The sequence below is a fragment of the Callospermophilus lateralis genome, chromosome 4 (genome assembly GCF_048772815.1).
Source record: "Callospermophilus lateralis isolate mCalLat2 chromosome 4, mCalLat2.hap1, whole genome shotgun sequence".
Lineage (NCBI taxonomy): Eukaryota > Metazoa > Chordata > Mammalia > Rodentia > Sciuridae > Callospermophilus > Callospermophilus lateralis.
The window spans coordinates 63218391-63236086 of NC_135308.1; positions in this window are offsets into that span (position 1 = coordinate 63218391).

Here is a 17696-nt window from a genome sequence, read left to right on the forward strand (position 1 = left end):
AATGTTTGTTTAAATATTGATGTGAACTGTCACCTCCTATTTCAGCCTCTTATCAAAAATTCTATAAAAATTTGAACTATTATGTAAATTTCCTTCAAATCTTTAGAAAATAGTGACCATATTACTGAATTCCACTTAAAACTTAAGTTTAATTATCTGTAAAATTATAATCTTTTCACTGATGACAAGCAGGGCAAGGAAAACTATGGCCATTGAGAAGAGGTTGGTTGTTATGTTTCTGAGAGTTGCTTTGTATTTCATGATTGCTGTGCAATAGGACTTAAAATGACTTGAGAAAATCCTTAGTCACAATAAATGTCTTTGCACAATAAATGACTTTGCTTATATTGAGATCATCAGAGAACACAAGGTATTAAAAAATAAAATAGATCAGTTTAATGAAGGTATAACATACAGAAATTTATGAAATTCTATATTTGTTGTATTAGAAACATGTTCTATTTTATTTTTACTTTGAAATCAAGTCTATCGAAAAGTTATTGTAAAACTCTAATTCCATTTATACCCACCTCTCCCTTAGGGGAATATACCAACTTTTAACACTTGAACATTTGTTTTCTTTCACAACATATTCAAAAATAACTTGCTAGCGTTAATGGCAGATGACCCTCATTTCAAAGTATTTAATGAAGTACCTTCTAAGATCAAGGGCAATCTCCTTCATAACCACAATTTTATTTTCACACAAAGGGATTTCAGTTACGTTATATAACTGGCAATTCATTTAAATTCTCTGGTAGAAAATAAAATTATCTGCCATCTTTATTTTGCTTCAATACAGGATTCAGCCAATGTTTCTTTAGTCTTCCTTAGTCCCTTTTACTTTTTTGACTTCATGAAATTGATATTTTCAGAGAGTCTATGTCATTGTTTTATAAAATGCCCCTCAATTTAAATTTATCTTTTTGTTAACTTATGATCTGCTTTGATTAATCACTGAAAGAGAATATTATGAACATGATATATGCATTCCTTGGCATCATATCAGGAGACACATGGTAATTTTTTCTCCATTAATAGAAATTCTATTTGGTTAATCTATATTGTTATATGTTTACCCTATATGAATACCTGTTTTCCAGTAATTATTCACAGTAGGATTTAGAATTTGTTCATGAATATTTGCCTAAATCAGCTTTTTATATTCTCTGATAAAAATAATGCTTCTTCCCACACTTTTTCTGATGCTATTGACTAATGGAATCTTTTCCATGTAATGCATTGTTGTATATTTCTGTAACCCTTTTATGCTCAAATTGTCCTAGTGGAACTCTTTCAAATTCAGTTCTGTTCCTATTCATTTCATCTATTCTTTGATTTGTAGCATAGAGATCATTCCAAGTTCATTTGATTATTTTTCTGCCTCTAAAAATTCCCAGGTTCCTGATAAACCAAAACTACTTTTATGTTTTTTCAGTAGCCATTGAATTGTTCACATTCAATTTATTAAAAAGTCCATCTTGGGGCTGGGGATGTGGCTCAAGCGGTAGTGCACTCGCCTGGCATGCGTGCGGCACAGGTTCGATCCTCAGCACCACATACAAACAAAGATGTTGTGTCCACCAAAAACTAAAAAAATAAAAATATTAAAATTCTCTCTCTCTCTCTCTCTCTCTCTCTCTCTCTCTCTCTCTCTCTCTTTTAAAAAAGTCAATCTTAGTCTGAGTGATTGTAAGTGCAAATTTTATCATCCTGTATTTCCATATGTGTCTGTATTTATTTTGGGTTTCAATTCTATTCCATAGATCTACCTATGTATTCCATTGCCAGAACCACACTCTAAAATTGCCAAACACTAATCGCATGTATTAATATCTGATTTGTTTGTGCATCCTGCAGTTTTCTTCTGTAAATATATATCTTGATAGGTCTGCGTGTTTGATTATTTATGGACTTTAGTATCAACTTGTCTAGTTCCTTAGTAAAGCTTATCAGTTAATATGTAACCTGACTTATGGAGAGCAGACATCTCCGCGAGGGTAAATCCTTACCTTAGAAAGAGACTGAGTTCCATTTATTCAAGTTATTTTGGTGTCTGTCAGGAGCACTGGAAAGCTTACCTAATTTAGGAGGTTCAGATTTCTTGTTTGAATGTATTTCTAACTTTGTTTTATATATATAGGACATGAATATTTTGGCTAAAATCCTTTACATTAAAAATTAAACTATAAAAATTAAACACATTAAACTATGTATAATTATGACAAAAGCAGTACAAGAAATTTCCTGAATATTCTCTTTCTTTGGGTATATTCTTACCTATGTAAAATAATTATTTTTCCCATATATTATAATGTATTTACTATCAATGCTTTTTTTGTTTGTCTACTATTTGCTATTCTATGTTGTATAGTTCCTTTATTTCAGTTTTTTTATTTATTCTATTTAAAAAATAATGCATATTCATGTCACATTATTGAACTGTTGGCACATAGTATCCTAGTGGTCTATTTTAAGCAATTCCTATTCTTTGTTTCTTCCTCTTTGTGTATTTCATTTTTTCCTTTCCCTCATATTTCCCCTGTTTCCTTTTTATTCCTCCTCTTCTTTTCTTTTGTGCATTTTTGCTACCTATTATTTTCTCTTTTTCTTGTCCCTTTCTTGTTCCAAGATGTCATGCATGTTTCTGTTCTCCTGATTCCCAATGGCACATGCACTTTTGGTGATGTTTCTTTTCTCCTGATTCCCAATGGCACATGCACTTTTGGTGCTGTCCAACATCTAGAGAGGGTAGGGTTGATGTCACTGGTCTGGAAGCAAATGTACAACTCAGATTGCCACTCTCCCTACATATTTTGCATATTATCTGCTCCTTCTGGGTCCTAGTGTCCTTATGTATAAAAGATTCAGCAATTAACTTTCTTCACTGGATTACTTTATGCATCAAATAATCATTGGCATTGCCACCATTTGCTATTAGGTGTTATGGAATTTCTATGGCCTTCTGCTGTATTTTCTTCTGATTATTTTCTAGTTTTGACTGGCTTTGGCTAATTGAGGCTCAGGTGAATAAATTTACATCAACCTTTTGTAAGATTTTCAAATCAATTTTTATTCCTACTGAAAAAAATTCTATTGTCTGTGCAAATATATGTTATTGTATAGGATGAGACTCAAATTGTTTAAAAGAAATGAAAACATCTGTGCAAATCAAAATATTTCTACACTATGAACAAAATTGTAATATATATTAAATTATCCCTAAAAACTTACTGAAAATGCATATAGATGACCATAAGACTCTATGTGTTTATAGAAACATTATGAAAAGTTGAATTGAGGAGATATGGTAGATAAATTTATTTATGTATAAGTTGAGCATCTGCTAGCACCAAGTGAAGCTATGGGCATCAAGAGCGTGCTATGTAAGGGCAGAGCAGCTGGAAGCTACTGCCTACCAGCTGTGAAGATTACATGCTCTCAGATTCTTACACTGAATATATCTGACTATACCCTGGAAGGAAAGAAACATATGGAAATAAATAGCACAGGATAAAGCTTCAAAAATATAATTCCTTAAACTCTGAAGTCCATCACCATATCAATAGGAATGGGGTTTACCCATTAATTGTAAAGGGTGCAATATTTTTACATTGCTTGTATGTTAACAGGCTAGCCTTCTATGGTATTATGGGTATTGGTAGAAACTACAAGATTTTTGGTTCAGAAATAAATGCATTTAATTTTTTTAACTAACAACATTTTAATTGTATACATTTATTTTATTGTATATATTTATTATATACAATATGTTGTTTTGAAATCTGTATATGTTCTTGAATGCCTAAATAGTAAACATATACATTACATCCTATACTTATTTTGTGAGAACAATTAAAAATCTTCTCACTTAGTCATTTTCAAGACTATAATACACTATTGTTGATTGTGGTTAGCATGCTATACAAAAGATTTCTTGAATATACTCTTTCCGTCTAACTGAAATTCTTATGTTTTGACCTTGACTTTATTACCTGCAGCATAGCAAGCAAACTGGATCTTGTGTATATTAGTTCACCTTTCCCATACAAATCCCATTCAAGTACTACAGAGATAAGTTCAGTGGAATGGTGCACATTCAGGGAGTTTGTTTTTCAGACAAGGAAACCGAGTTAGGAAATGCCAATATTTTAAAGGGAGCTACTAAAAACTATGTTCAAATCTTTCCTCAGAGGAAGATATATACTTATTTCTTCTGGAAAGCAAATAATTCAAATCTCTGCCTCTCCCCAAAGGAGCCACCATCTCTATCTTCCAAAGATGTTTACTATAAAATAACTTTAAAAAGTAGTCCATAATATCAAGTTGTAGCGCCTCAGTTCATAAGATATGCAGAAGTATTAGAAACTCAAGGAGAACTGTCTCCCAACCATAGTTGTTGACAATCTCTAATAATAGCAGGGATGTGCAATTTGGAAATTTTTAAATTAATGAATATTTGAAATATGATTCTACCTCAGACTTTCTCATTTTTAGACTAATCATAAATGTATTTATTTAAATAATTATTGATCATCTATATACAAAAATTTGGCTTTATTTGCTTCTTTATAGAATTAGTATCATTTCTGAAGAATTATTTGAACTGATAGCCACTAATCATAATAATATCAACTCTACCCAAGGAGGATTAAATTCTTAGATTGACATTACTATGCTGATTATGAGTTGTATTATCTCAGTAATAACACACATAACTTGTAAAAGTGTCTCGTATTTTTGCATGACAATGTGACTTCCAAATCCCAGTTTTCCTGTAACAATGGAAAAGTCTGCCCAGAGACCAAAGAAGATACCTGGAGATAGGATGTAAGAGATAAATTTTATTGAAATTCTTAAGAAGATAATGTAGCAAGAAACTGAACAGGTGCTTCTCCAGGCTGTGCAACACTGATGGGCGGGACAGATGAACCTCTACTTCATATGGTGCCTCCAAATCTTTACCAGAAAATAGCACCTCTGTACCTCTTGGCACTTGGCCCAGGGATGGTTGCTGCACCAGCACTTGCAACTCCACAGCTCTCTTTTCTGAACCCCTTACCACTCAGGGTGGTTGTGGTTATAGGTTAGAAAACAGAAGCACCAACAGCTTAGCTCACTTTGTCCCATGTTATGACAACCCCCCCCCAAGAACTTAATGTGCATTCAAAAAAGCAGCTTTCTACAAATAACACCCATTTGCCCTAATTTCAAGAATACATGAGAGAAATTCAGTGCTTTTCAATATAGTATGTATCTACACATTCCAACCCAGACTTGCTCTCATTCATCCTTTATCTTGGCTAGTTTTATTGTAGGGGAGGGACACTCAGGAACTTTATGGTTTACATTCCTCATTTTCTCTCAATTGTGGTGTGCTAGTTAAATAAAATCTGATTACAGAATTTTACTGAAAAGTATTGCAATACTCATTATAACAAGGAAAACGTTAAAAAGGAAATAATATCTAAATCATATGAGCATATTTTTAAAATATCTGAATTTCCAGACCAATCATAAATGTCTACCTTTACATATGCTTGTAATTTTGCCCATGCTACAAATACATGTCAAGTTAAAAAGATTTTTCCATATTTAGATAAAATAGAGAAATAACCTCATGAATAATGAATTAAAAAGAATTGGAAAAAGGATAATTTTTCTTATATTTTCTCTGAATTTCTCTCCAGGAAATTCAACATGATAATCTTTGAAGATTAAGAGTTAGTAATTGACTATTTATAAATCTTGTAACCTGTCCTTTCTTCTTCTTTCCTTCATTCTCTCACCATAATTGCTCAGATTTGAATAAATTGGTTGCCAAACCATGTTTTTTCTCTTCTAATTTAAGCTTCATGCTTTCCTATGAAAAATTACAGAATATAACACTATAACTTAAAGAGAATTTCACAGAAATCAAGGTAAGAATAGGTTCTGAAAATGAAGTAGTTGCTTTTTGGTTAAGGGTAATCAAAAAAGACTCGTGGTAAGTAAGTTTAACTCCAACAAAATATTCAAGACAACAAGCAAAGGAGGGCACATTCTACTCTATTAGGGAGAATCTTCCTATTGAGTTGAGATCCACAATCAGGTATTCTATTTAAAAGTGTAATATAAGGAACAAATGAAGCACTGCTTCCCTTTTTATATATTTAGAAACAAATGTCCAATGCACTTTGCTCTTTTCAGAACACAGCTAAGATTAGCAATGGCAGTCAAGCAATGCAAAAGAATGAGGTTTCAGTAAACAGTATTATCACAGATTTGTTCTAGAAATATTCTGTTGCAGTTATGCATTTCTCTTTTTCTGTGGTATTTTTGCTTCCAACCATTTGTAAATTCTTTTGCTTTGTGCCATTAGTAACAATGGGTTTAGAAAATACTTAAATCTCATGGCTCCCATTCATACCTGCTTTAATTTCTGAACTTCATGTAAACATTCAAACTATAGCTCATCAAATCCCTACTTTGGTTTAAGTATCAGTTCTAGAAATGTTCATAACCTTCACATTTCCTTGAAAGAAACTTAGAAGATCCTACAAATTCTGCCATGTGGCTCTGAGAGAGAGAGAGAGAGAGAGAGAGAGAGAGAGAGAGAGAGAGAGAGAGAGAGAGAGCCTCAAGTCCAAGTAGCCACAGAAAATAACAACCTTAAAATTTAACATTCTCCTTATCTGTATGAAGAAATGGAACAGAATGAAGTGAACCTCAGTTTTGATTCCAGATGTGACTGAAGGTCAATTTGGCCTTTAAAATAGATGAGTTAGGATTATCAGGTTGTTGTAAGTAATAAATGTGCAAACTTCAAATTATCTATGAAAAATAATAGAAGTAGTGAAAAATAACTCTGAAGGAAAAAGATTTTCTTCTTTACAGTTTCAGAAAGTATAGTGTTTTTAGCAGTAAAAGATTAATGTCTATAAGTTTATCATATAAGTAGGTTTGAAATGTAGTGCCTGTTGGCAGCAGAAGAGAGCAGAGGCATATAGATTTACTTCAAGGTGAAATTCATCATATTCTGGATGTCAGCCTTCATATCTGAATGGCAGAGCCATTAATACATTTTAATATCTCAAAAATTATTTACTTTCCCCCTCTTATAAGCCTGAACAAGGTTCTTAACAGTTAGCAGCATTGCAAATTAGAAGAGTTTTCCTAGAGGCATAGCAATCTAATTGTGGGGGAGCTAAGGACAAGCTTTCTGTACTTTAATTTATTGCATCCAAATCCTATCTACTTAGAAAATATTTTGGTTTCACTTTGCAAGATTCTGTCTTACCAGGTATGTGTTCTAAATCAGGTAATATTTATTGATCTTTTTCTAAATTCTAATACAGCATAATGGAAATAACTGTGTTAGCAAATAAATCATTAAGAATATGTAAAAATAATGAGAAAATATATGATGATCAGCAAAGAGTTCACTGACACACTTTTCCATTGTAATAATTTTAATCTTGTTTTTATATTTTCATATTTATGTTAGTTTTAGTAAAATGAATTATACACACATATTTACATATATCTGTATATCTATATATACATATATACTGCCACTTATGATTTAGTACTGTGTGCAACAGAAAAATAAACAAGACAGGTTCTAACTAACAAATTGAGATCTAGTATAAACTGTAAAATATATTTGATCAGAGGCATAGGGAGACAATATGACATACACATCATATCATTATATTATAAATATTTAAAAATGTATAATTTTTTATACTGCTAAATATATATATATATATATATATATATATATATATATATATTATACACATATAAATATATATGCAACTTTCCAAATTTTTGAGAGAGTATAATAATGTTTTATGTGTAAAGAATCATTAAAATATTTGTTTTCCATTCCTAAAAATTACTTCTAGAACAATAATCCAAATTTTTAAAAATCATTTACTCAAATTTAGTGTACTATAAAAGTCAAAAGAGCCAGTGTTGAGCCAATTGCAGAAATAGCTAATTTTTATAATTCTATTCAATGTAATGTAATGCTGTCTTAAGGACAGTTTGAAAAAATGTAGTAATGGGATATGCATTCAGTAAAAATGTCTTCAAATTTAGTAAATCATTAATAAAATTTATTTAAAATTAAGACACTTGGTATAATGATCCTTAAAACCTATAGCAAGCAACAACATAAACATAAAATGCTATTATGAATTTTAAAAATGTAATATGATATAGATATATATATCATATTATTATATGTAAAGACATATATCACATATATATATATATGTGATATATATATAGACATCATTTCTTTGAGCTGGAAGCATTTTTTTTAATTATTATTAGTTGTGCAAAAGATTACAAACCTCTTGATATATCATATTTCATACATTTGATTCAAGTGGGTTATGAACTTCCAATTTCCCCCCATATACAGATTGCAGAATCACATTGCAAATAGTGATAATTTAAGTTCTTCTATTTTTCATATTTTTATGCCTTTAATTTCTTTCATCTGTCTAATTGCTCTGGCCAGTGTTTCAAGAACTATGTTGAACAGAAGTGGTGAGAGAGGGCATCCTTGTCTTCATCCAGATTTCAGAGAGAATGCCTTCAATTTTTCTCCGTTCAGAATGATGCTAGCCTGAGGCTTAGCATAGATAACTTTTATAATGTTAAGGTACGTTCCTGTTATCCCTAGTTTTTCTAGTGTTTTGAACATAAAGGGATGCTGTACTTTGTCGAATGTTTTTTCTACATCTATCAAGATGATCATATGGTTCTTATCTTTAAGTCTATTGATGTGGTGAATAAAGTTCATTGATTTCCGTATATTGAACCAGTCTTGCATCCCAGGGTGAATCCTACTTGATCATGGTGTACAATTTTTTTATATGCTTTTGTATCCGATTCGCCAGAATTTTATTGAGGATTTTTGCATCTAGGTTCATTAGAGATATTGGTCTGTAGTTTTCTTTCTTTGAAGTGTCTTTGTCTGGTTTCGGAATCAGGGTGATGTTGGCTTCATAGAATGAATTTGAAAGAGCTCCTTCTTTTTCTATTTCCTGAAATAACTTGAAAAGTATTGGTATTAACTCTTCTTTAAAGGTTTTGTAAAACTCCGCTGTATACCCATCCACTCCAGGGCTTTTCTTGGTTGGAAGGCTTTTGATGGCTTCTTCTATTTCCTCCTTTGTTATTAGTCTGTTTAAATTGTGTGTATCTTCCTGACTCAATCTGGGCAAATCATATGAGTTAAGAAATTTATCAATATTCACTATCTTCTATTTTATTGAAATATAGGGTTTCAAAATAATTTCTAATTATCTTCTGTATTTCTGTAGTGTCTGTTGTGATATTGCCTTTTTCATCCTGTAAGTTAGTAAATTGAGTTCTCTCTCTTCTTCTCTTCATTAGCATAGCTATGGGTCTGTCGATCTTATTTATTTTTTTGAAGAACCAACTTTTAGTTTTGTCAATTTTTTCCATGGTTTTTTTTCTTTCAATTTTGTTGATTTCTGCTCTTGTTTTAATTATTTCTTGCCTTCTGCTACATTTGCTGTCGTTTTGCTCTTCCTTTTTTAAGGATTTGAGATGAAGTGTGAGCTCATGTATTTGGTTTTTTTTTTTTTTTTTTTAGGAATGAACTCCAGTCAATGAATCTCCCCTCTTAAAACTGCTTTCATTGTGTCCCACAGATTCCAATATGTTGTGTCTGTATTTTCATGTATCTCTAAAAATTTTTTGATTTCCTCCTTTATGTCTTCTGTAACCCATTGATTGTTCAGCAACATATTGTTCATTTTCCAGGTGATGCAGGATTTTTCCTTCATTCTTTTATCATTGATTTCCAGTTTCATTCCATTGTGATCAGATAAGATGCATTGTTTTATCTCCACACCTTTATATTTACTAAGAGTTGCCCTATGGCATAATATATGGTCTATCTTTGAGAAGGATCCTTGTGCTGCTGAGAAAAAAGTATATCCACTTTATGATGGTTGATATATTCTATATATATCGGTTAAGTCTAGATTATTGATTGTGTTATTGACTTCTATAGTTTTTTTATTCAGCTTTTGTTTAGAGGATCTGTCCAATGGTGAGAGCGGTGTTGAAGTCACCCATAATTATTGTGTTGTGGTCTATTTGATTCTTGAACTTGAGGAGAGTTTGTTTTATGAATGTTGCAGCACCATAATTTGGTGCATACATATTGATAATTGTTATGTCTTGTTGGTTAATGGTTCCTTTTAACAGTATATAGTGTCCTTCTTTATCCCTTTTGATTAACTTAGGTTTGAAGTTGATTTTATTTGATATGAGTATGGACACTCCTGCTTGCTTCCGAGGACCATATGAGTGGTATGATTCTTCAAAACCTTTCACCTTCAGCCTGTGTCTTTTTCTGTCAGATGAGTCTCCTAAAGGCAGCATATTGTTGAATCTGGTTTTTTAATCCAAGTTACTAGCCTATGTCGCTTGATTGGTGAGTTCAAGCCATTAACGTTTAGGGTTACTATTGATATGTGATTTGTACTTCAAGTCATGTTTATTTATTTATTTATTTATTTATTTTAATTTGGCTTGTTTTTCCTCTTTGGTTATTTTCCCCCCTTTTACTGAGTTACCTCCCACTGTTAGTTTGGGTTGCCGTTTTTAATTTCCTCTTATTGTAGTATTTTGCTCAAAATGATTTGCAGTGCTGGTTTTCTGGCTGCAAATTCTTTTAACTTATGTTTATCATGAAATATTTTAATTTCATTGTCAAACCTGAAGCTTAATTTTGCTGGATCCAATTTTCTTGGTTGGAATCCATTATTTTTCAGCATTTGAAATACGTTGTTCCAGGATCTTCTAGCTTTCAACGTCTGTGATTAAAAGTCACATGTTAACCTAATTGGCTTACCCCTGAATGTAGTCTGCCTCCTTTCTCTTGTAGCTTTTAATGTTCTCTCCTTGATCTGTATGTTGGATATCTTCATAATAATGTGACTTGGAGTTGATCTGTTAAGGTTTTGTATGTTTGGGGTGCTGTAGGCTTCCAGAATTTGTCAATCCTTTCAATTTTTTATGTCTAGAAAGTTTTCTAAGATTATTTCATTCAACAGGTTGCTCATTCCTTTTGTTTGGACCTCTATACCTTCTTCTATCCCAATGACTCTTAAGTTTGTTTTTTTTATGACATCCCATATCTCTTGGATGTTTTGCTCATGGTTTCATACCAGCCTTTCTGCATTGACTATATTCTTTTCGAGTTGATAAACTTTGTCTTCATTATCCAATGTTCTGACTTCTATTTCATCTAGTCTTTTTGTAATATTCTCATTTGAGTTTTTGATTTGGTTTATGGTTTCCTGCATTTCTAAGATTACTGTTTGATTTTATTTAAAAAATCTCTATCTCCTGGAAGAGTTCACTTTTTGCTTCTTGAATCTGCTTATGTAATCATTTTCAAAGTATTCTTTCATTGTTTGGACTTGCTGTCTAATGACTTCTTTATGATTCCATTCAGTCTGACTCAGGTATGGCTTGAGTTCTTTCTCTGTCCATTTTTCTGATTCCTCTAGGTTCTTCTGTAAATTTAAGTTGTTCTGCATTGTTTGTAATCTTTTTTCCCTTGTTTTTTCATTTAAAAATCTTCTTTACCTGAGATTTGAAATGTGCCATTAGTTGTAATTAACCATACATATCCTTTTGGGCTCTAGATCATTGGTGAACTTTCAACTCTTATCAATCCCACTATTTGACAGACAGCATTCTCACCAAAGGAATACATTTTCATATTTGCCTGCTGAAAGTCAATTAGCCAGTGAAAGATAAAACAGAAAATTTAAAATTTTGCTATGAATATAGCTAAAGTTGTTGGGTTTAAGAATATGTTGAAATATATAACTAAAACTAAAGAAGAGGTAACAGGATATTGAGGAACAATGAAAATATCAGCTAAATAAATAATTTTAAATATTTAAGTAAGACAAATTTTATGTGGAGCATGTATTGTAGTTTATACTAAAACCTATTTTAATTCTTGATCATTGCAACAGTTCAATTGTACATGTAATATGTTTTTAGACAGTCTCCATTCATTGAGGGATTTATTGCCAACAACTGTAGAAGGAATTTGTCATCTTAGTAAAATTTTGATAGGTCAGTTGTGAATTCACACATATTCCATCAACATTTTAGAGATAAAGTAGCTAAAATAATTTCAGAAGGCAAATTACATAGTTTTCCTTAAGATATAAGATTACTTATGTCTGTGTGTATGTGTATGGATGTATTGCAATTTGAATATATGCATATAAACAAATGAACACATATATAATTTTTATCTATTTCAATAATGAATTTTCCATCTGCTTCAAATGATGCAAATGTTGATGAAAACCAAATGTGCAGATGTCAAATATTTAACTCTTATTTTTCCATTAACATATTTATTGAATGCTCTACCCAATGCTATGAACTATTCAAAAGTTTGAGAATATAGCATAGGCAATGTAAAACTCTGAAATTCTGCTGGATGTGATACAGACGGGGAAGGAACTACCCTATTCATATTAAAAATTGGAGCCTCAAGTACAGAAATGAAGCTAATCACATTTTTGTTTTTCTAAATGTACATTATCAGTGTAATCAATATATATTTATTTATCCTTTACATGATATCATGCATGCCATTATTTTAAAACATCTGAACTATGGTTAGGGATTTTTGTAGTACATTCAGAAATGAACCTATGACAGTAGATATGAGGAAGTGAGCTTTATGACTCACTTAATGAGAGAAACGTAGTAGCAACATCTCCTAGAAAATATCATCAAGGAAAATGTAAAGTAGTGGTTCATGAAAACACACCACCAAGTATTTGCCTCCTAGGAATCACCATAACAGTTAAAATGTTTTGAGCATTTATAACCTGCCCAATATTTAAATATTTACATTTTTCTTCATTATATATTGTGCCTTATAATTTCATATGTCAGTGCAAAATTTTAAGATGTGATTAATTATATCAATGTACTATTTAAGGAATCAGACTTCTTATGATTTCTATGCAACTTTCCAGGTTAGTTAGTTAGAATTCAATGAAAGAACTTGAGAGACACGTACACTTCCTGAATAAAAATATTTCTGCTTCACCTTAACAAGAATGTGTTTCTGCTTGATTTATTGCTCTCTACTTAAAAGTCACAGAGTGGGGAAAATGACTACAGCTAGTCATTAAATATATAATACTACCAGATCTGATTAAACAATACATATCAATTTCACAAAGATTACAAAGCATAAAAAATACAAAAAGCACAAAGAAGTACACAAACACACACACACACACACACACACACACACATACAAACACACATACACACAAAAAAATTCTCACAACTGAAATACCAAAAAAAGGGATACTTTAATACCAAAAAATAGTTTGCCATTTAAACATGTATTTTCATCCTATAATATCTATATGCATACATATCCATATTTAGGTTTAAATATTTCACATTAAAATATAACCAAGAAACCTCATTACTTAACAAGAACCACAAAAACTTAAACTATTCTTATTTAGATCGCTCATTCTTGTTTAGTCATTTTTTTTCTACTTCTATTCTTTAAATTTATTTTTAAAAATTCCCCTTTGTTTTTAGTTTATAGAGGTTTGAATTTGAGGGAAAATTGCCTTCATGAAGCAGGGAAAATTGGTTTCATGAATCAGAGAAAATTCTAGCCATTATATTTTCCTCAACTATTATTTCTGTTCACTTTTTTTTCTCTTAGATTCCAGTTTCTCATAGGTTAGAACCCCTTTAATTGTATCAACATCTTCTATACTACTCTTTTTTTTTCTTTTGCTGTAGTTTGGATATTTTTATTGACCTAACTGGATTTACTTATCTTAGTTCTAGTCTGCTGTTAAACCCATCCAGTTTTTCAGTAGCTTAAGTATTTTCAAGTTCAAGAACAGAAAATCAACATATTTAATGGCTTCTAATTCTTGAAATTAATATTTTCTTTCCTTTAGTCCATTTTTCTCAATTTTATTAGTATGTTGATTTTAATTTTGATTTCTGTTTTACCTTCTGAACACATAGATTATCTTTGTATCTGTTACTATAACCTTTTAAGTGCATCACAATGTCCTGCTTCTTCACATGGGTATTGTTTAAATTTAATTTTGGATTTCTGCAAGACATCACTTTGAACCTCTCTCCCATGTTGTTCTGTCAAGTACTAAATTTCCTGTTTCACTTGGATCATATCGAGACATATTCTGAGGCCTAACTGGGGTATATCCAAATATATTTCTAACTACCATGTGATCCTTTCTTGAAGAGTTTGACTATTCTGCAATATCCACCAGAATTTAGATTAGGTAGGAACTCTAACACTTCCAATATCATGCATGACCTTTACGAATTCTGGTTCTATCCATCATCTGATAGTTGTTCTTACCTTGCATTGACACAGCTTCAGAATGTTTGAAGGAGTCAAGGGATATTTTGATGCAGTGCTTCTCTCTAGTAATTTATCCTTCAAATTCAAGTTCTTTGGTAGTATTGAACTCTAATCTCCATTTCCACAGCCAAACAAAATTGCCATCCTCAGTTTCGGAAGAGTGAGGAACTCAGGATGAATACAGAGCTCATGTTTGAAAATAGTTATTTTAAATATTTTGTGCAGATATTATGATTACTTAATGCAGTAAACTTGAATATAACACCAGCAATAGTTGTGGCTAGAACTTTTAACTATTGCAAGGAAAATGTTTTGAAAATATTGATACCCTTATGACTGTATCATGAACTCTCTTATATTTTATAATGCATATCTTTAAAAAGTAATATTAATTAAAAATACTGCCTTAAATAACTTCATCTAAAATATTAAATAAGTGATTCTTAACTTTGGCTTCACATTAGCATCATATTTTTATATGGATACCAAATAGCACCATATACTTATTAAAATCTATTCATGGGGTAGGATCATAAAAGAGTTCATTTTTTAAATTCTTGATAATTTTTATACTTACCTATTTTTGAGAAATGTTCTTATAGATTAAACACATGACTGAGTTTAGTAAATTCAAAAAATAACTTTTGAGATATGTGAGGGAAGGGAGAAAAGAACATACAATTGTAAATGATGCATTTGGCTAAAACCAAACAGTCACGTTGTGCAGTTCCTCACTTGGCAGGTACTCTATCAACATACCTGGAGATTGAGGGAGCAAGAGGGTAGCATGCTACTAGAGTAGTTCTTTTTCTGAGCCTGTATGAGAGAGAGGAGTAAAAGAAGAAAAAGTGATGAAATATACTTAGCCACAGAGTCAACATACAAACAGGAGATGAACACAGTAGTGGTAGCACAATAGGGTTTGGGGTAACTAGAGGTGAAATGTTGGGCACACAATCACATGAAGAAATACACTTTCTCATTGGTGGCCATTGGAAGAAAATTAAAGGAATAATACTAATGATTTGAAATAAAATACACTAATATAATCTACGTATGGACATGCTTTCTGAAATTATTTCTGATTTACAAATGAATTTAAACCATCTATCAAAAGAATAAGTAGCATCTTCAAATGGGGCATCCCTTACATCAAAAACAGTGAGGTCATCTCTACATTGCCAACGACTTTCCAACACAATAGCTAAGCAATCCCATCATTAGTATCCAAACATTTCAAACAACTTTACAAGGAACTACTGCAAAAACTTTATTGCAGCCCTTGTTTGAATAATTGACCTATCAGAAAATATTTTGAAATAAAGTCAATGGAAAGTGATAATGCTCAATTTAACTCTTCCAGCTGACTCAGCAAATAAAATGCAAAATTTCCACTTCAGGAAAGGCTTGGGCTTTTACTACATCATTGAGGATCTTATGTCTAAAGATCAGTGGATAAAAATATGGGTTACAGGAATCAATGTGCAATTATGTGTTCAACTGTGAGGGGGAAAATATGGACAATCTTATCATGATAAATAATACAGATATGTACTCTGCAAAATAGTATTTTTTTCTGAAACCACTTTAATAAGCAATGTATATCAATGAGAAGATACCATAAAAGCTAGAATAGTTAAGCTAAATACCAAGAAAAATGTAATTTTTTCTTTTTTTCTAAATACCAAGAAAAATATAATTTCTTTTTACTTTTTGAACTTCTTTACAAGTCAGCTGAATCATGATATTTAAAAAATACATATTTTCACATGTGAGGACTGAAATCTCCAATTTTTACACCCTCCATCACAGCTGTGTCTTTTTTGTGATTTTTCTGGTGAAGAACATGAAAAAGCCATTGAGTTTATAACAGAATATGCTATTTGGCTATGAAGAAAAAAAATCTAATACACATAAAGATAAATATATATTTTACATACCATCTGGTGTAATTATTTAATTCTGATTCATCTGGTAAAATCCCAATCACAGACCTGGGTTAAATCTTCAGATGTGCTTTCTTCTTCTTCTTTTTTAAGTAAGAAATGAGTTTAGGAGACTCAATATTCATATGAAAGTTGCTTATTGTTCCTGAGTTGGTCATTGATTCTTGACTTTTTCAGTGCATGGAGCCAAAAAATATGTATTATATTTTTAGAGAATATACATCATCAACCTCAATATGTGCAACTTCTCTATCTCTATATAAATAATTACTTTTATCAGACTCAGTTTTAAGCTACAAAATTTTTTTAAAAGTTGAAAACTTTGATTCTAATAACAGTTTCATTCATTAAATTATCCCTGCCATTTTATCAGTTTTGCTTCATACATATTAAAGATCTTTCATTAAACACATTAATAAGGAAAGCTAACACAATGCATGTAATGTATGGAAGGCTCTGTTAATATAAATCTCTAAAATCAGCAGAATCTGATTTTAGATGATCTGTTCCTATTCAGGTTGAAACTCCCTGATAAGTCATTTCAAATCATCAATATAATTGGATATGAGACCAAAGGTTGTTTAGCATAATGAGTTAACAAGAACTAAAAAGTCAGTTTTTCTGAAAACTCTTCTTCCTTAATGAGCAAATGGAATTTTGCAACACCATGAGATATACATTTAAAGATAAAACAAAGCATGGCTTTGCATTATAAATGAAAATTTTAGAACAGTTTTAACTTTCTTTTGATATTGAAAAAATATATATTTTAAAAGGAATGCAAAGCTTGGCATTAAACAGAACTATGGTATTGATTATATTGTCTTATAATAAATGAAATGTATTTTTTGAAAATGATGGCCTAACTATGATAATGTACAACTGATCTTTCTACCACAATCTATTTCATATTATCTTTGTAAAAAAGAGTGGAACAATAGGAAATATACTAAGGTGACATGTCTTTTTTAAAAGGATAGACATTAAAATGAATGAAACAGAAATTTCTTTTTTTAAAGGAGAGAGAGAAAAAAATGAATCTTGTTTGTAGATAGACACAGCACAATGTCTTTATTTTTATGTGGTGCTGAGAATCGAGGAAATATACTAACGTGACATGTCTTTTTTAAAAGGATAGACATTAAAATGAATGAAACATAACTTTCTTTTTTTTAAAGGAGAGAGAGGAAAAAATGAATCTGGTTTGTAGATAGACACAACACAATGTCTTTATTTTTATGTGGTACTGAGAATTGAACCCGGCTCCCGCCTGTGCTAGGCGAGCACTCTACTGCTGAGCAACATCC